Genomic DNA, 4,219 nt, shown 5'->3' with positions numbered 1-4,219 from the left:
CCTATAGACAAACACAGATTTTAATCACAGACATGTCTCAACTTGGGAGTTGTTACAATGGGTGGGCAGTGTGTCTTGGGTCTGCCTCTGTTTTATGAGCTTTATCCGGTGTGTGGGTGTACACATTGAAGTTTGTGTGTGTCAGATAATATGTCTGTTCAACTATAATGAGAGATATATTTGCACAGAGATCTGACGTCTACAGCAGAGGTTTCTAACTGGATTATCGTGTCAAAACTAGTCCTCAAACCCACATGTATGGCTACAAACGTGGTCATTGTAGTTGACTTCTAAAGTGGATGATATTTTGTATTTTTTTCAAACAGCTGAACTGCCAGTGTTTTAGTCAGTTGACAAAGTCTTCATTCACACTTTCACCTGTACTGTCAGAGACTGAACAGTTGCTTTTTACTTGATATTTATAAAGCTGTTAATAGAGTCTCCATCATTTACTCATCTAAGTAAAAGTTTTTCATGGTTGATTTGTGGCAAACTTGCAGCAACGACATTAGTTTTCCAGAAGATGTTGCCACAAGTTTGCCTGTGTTGGACACTAGAAGCGGCCCTCCAGCCAAATTCTGGTAATAATGAGTAATAAGTTTTCCATGACTTGGAAACAAGTTCACTGGCGGTTTGCCAGAAGTCCTAAACTTCTAGTGGCCTTCTGGTAACACATTTGCTATTACTAGTACTAGAGTCAGTGTATGTCAATGTCAGCAGATAGTTGCAGTGAACCTTTGGCAATGTTGCAGCCAATTTGTAGACAACTTTGTGGAAAACTTAAGGCAGGTTTGCTGCAGGTTTAATTGAATATTTCCTGTTTGCAGCAAGTTTTCCACATGTTATGTATAGTTTTTACAATATCCTTAGAGTTCTTGACACTTGCTGCTCTCTGTACGTGGTGGTGCAGCGGTTTGCTTAAATCTACAGATAAAGGCTCCTCTGTGACAATGTAAGGGATGAAGTGGCTAAAGCTAATGGATAGGACTGTTTGGCATATTTTACATTTTCCACAAAGTAAGCCAGATGTCCACTGCAAATTTCCTGAAATCCAAATGTCCATCCATCCATCATCTATACACCGCTTAATCCTCACTAGGGTCACGGGGGGCTGGAGCCTATCCCAGCCGACTTAGGGCGAAGGCAGGGGACACCCTGGACAGATCGCCAGTCTATTGCAGGGCTATGAAATCCAAATGTACATTTCGAAATATGCTGCAAAATTGTGGTTACATTACCAAGATTTGAACACTGAACTTTTAGGATGAGCTAAGCTAAGCTAAGTTAAGACACGACAGAAGTGTATTAATCCTGAAGGAAACTCTTGTGCCAGATAATAAATTACATAACATGAGAATAAATGCAGCGCCTAGTAGAAAACCAATAACATATAAGTATACGATACATGACAAAAATAAAAATAAGCCAGCTAAAATACAGCTAGAATAGAAGAATGAGCAGTAATACTGGAAATGATTCTGCCGTAGCAAAGCTTTATTACACATGAAATATAAACATGTTTCCTGTATATCATTACTTACAGCTATTAATCTAGTACTTGAACTATGTTTCAACCATTTTCTGCTACAACAGCGTAACTATTTCTCATTTATTTCTGCATTACTTTTAACTACAGCGTCTATTCAAACAGCCTCTTCACTACTTGTAAACTATTCTAATTTCTGAGCTACTTTTTCTGCGCTGTCACAATATTTATACAGCGTTATGTGCTACAGATCAATATAGAGTTTAAATCAAATCATAATTTCTATTTTGTCATATTTGCTGGCCTTAAGTAGTAAAGTTGTGACACCCTCTTGGCATCTTAAGTATCATCTTGGTGGATAAGGATCTCTTGTTGAAAATAGCTGCTCTACAGGACTTCATTTAGGCACACGTTTCTCGCCACTACTTCATTTCCATTTGAACGCAGCAACTTCACAAAGTCCAACATGTCTATACCCATCAGCTGCCATCCCCAGGGCCCTAATTTTCAGTTCTGAAAACGGGAGTCTCCGGGGATCCAGCCGAGACTTGCCCATCACAGATGAGTGATTGGACCCGCCGTGACAACCGTGTCAGTGCCCCCTCCCTAAACCCACCGAGGCAATAAAGCCAAAGAGGTGAGAGTTTGACACCGGCTTGACCCACAATATCAGCCCTCTCTGTGGCGTGTCAGAGGTGACCTTCTGTGGGGTTCAGGGGTCAAGGTCTTAAAACGAGAACATCAAAACCGTGGCACCTACACTCCTCCTCCGAGCAACCTGATGCCCATCTGGAATCCGGCAAATAGAGATGACTTCACATGCCGGTTTAAATCAACCGCGTATTACGGATGCAAATGAAATCGAACGCGTCTCATAGCGGCGATAAAACTAAAAATGCGACTCTCATGAATATGGATGTTCCTGAAGGTGCTGACTGAGAGCTTAATCTGCAGGATCCTTGAACACTATGGAGAAGTATTCTGTGAGGTTACCGAGCCTCCATCTGTCAGCTTCTCACTCACTCCTGCCATGTAGGGGTTTTTCTTTTGTGTCCTGCCTTTAATCAATAACAATTGTGCCTGAGAAACAAATGAAACTACTTCAGAGCACGGAGCTGCAATTATTTCTAAAGATTTGGATAAAGTTTACGATTTTGAAACTGGCTTCCTGGAGGTATAGGATCACAGTTGTCAGACGACATCAAAAGACATTTCCCTTCATCTTTGTTCATAAACCAAAATAGATAATTCTGCATTGCATCAATATGGAAATGAAAACAGGGAAATAAATAGATTTCTTGTCTCATGAGGTGAACTGTAAAAATCTTGTCTGTAAGAATTGTAATTTGGCTTTTGATGAATGAGGATGTGATTAGTTTGAATAAAAAAGGACCACTGTCAGTGCATTTTAAGGGCATTTCACAGAGAGAGTGTGCACAACAAATGACCGTGAACGACAGCTCGGGCTGCAAGATAAATGAGAGCTTCTTAGGTGGAGAGGAATCAATCACAGAGGGTGTGTTTTTTAAATGCTCCCCGTGGAAATTGTATGAATCAGATGGCAAAGGCGGGCTTAAAGGTGCACAGCTTTGCTTCTTTTGTGATCGCCAGTTCTCCTGCACTCACAGACCCGGTGGCTTTTAAAAAAAATTTCCTGTGAAAGAACTCGATAACATCCAGAACTTCTAAAGTGAGATTTAATTTCCTCCAGCCACGGATTTTAAAAAAACGCATTCATGAGCAAAGTCAAGGAGACGCTGGTGCCGAGGCAGGAAAAAAAAGATTGAAGCCTCGCTGTATATAAAATTAATCTTTCAACGAAAAATGTCCTCAGAAAATTGAGGATTATAAATTTATGAGGCGACACACATTCAGGTTTCACGGGATCTATTTTTTGATTAACAGATAAAGAAACTGAGAGTGAATAAAAAATGAAGGCAAATTGGCATGCAGGGCCGTAATCCTCTGGAATAACTTTTCTGAGCTCCTCCCTTGGGCCAATTAAATACTGGGACACGTTCTCAAAAGTGAGCTGCTCCTTTGTGGGAGGGGAAAAAATTTTTAAAAAGATAGTGATAAACAAATAATTTGGTCTGTACACATCATTAATATAAAATCACATGTAAGGAAGTCATTATGAAAAGCTTTGGGCACTCCAAACAATTACCTTCTGAGGAATTATCTCCAGTACTAATCAGAAAAGTGGGACACAATTCCTGCATCTTCTGGGAGGGAAAACTCTGCGGTAGTTAATGACACAAGCTGCAGTCCAGACACCACACACAGGAAGGAGAATATCGAGAAACCGTGTGCATGTAATGGTCACGACCACTTTGATTCCCATGATAACAGTCGAGGCCTTTTTTTCATGCTCCGTCTGCTGCCAACCACCCACAATGACTGCAGCCCACACTGATGTCTCCGATAACGCGATTCCTCCGGTCGGTGACTGAACACTCTCTACCCCCCGCTGCATCCGCCCTCTGTCCACACTGAGGGAAACTCAGGCAGAAGGATGGAAAATGAGGTGGAAGGATTTCTGAATAAGGCGAGCAGCCACGAGGCATTCGTGACCTTCGACCATCCTAATAATGTGGTGTATCTAATCCCCAAATCCTCGTCTGGGGGGCTTTGAGAAGTGAGCTCGGCCTCTGGGTGGCGATGGGGAAGATCTTTTTCACACCGAGCAGCCGTGTAGAAGAGGAATATCCAACACTTGAGCCATTAGACACC

The sequence above is a fragment of the Stegastes partitus genome, unplaced genomic scaffold (genome assembly GCF_000690725.1).
Source record: "Stegastes partitus isolate 25-593 unplaced genomic scaffold, Stegastes_partitus-1.0.2 Scaffold278, whole genome shotgun sequence".
Classification (NCBI taxonomy): Eukaryota; Metazoa; Chordata; class Actinopteri; family Pomacentridae; genus Stegastes; species Stegastes partitus.
The sequence above is the reverse complement of the archived record's forward strand: the minus strand, read 5'-3'. Positions refer to the sequence as shown.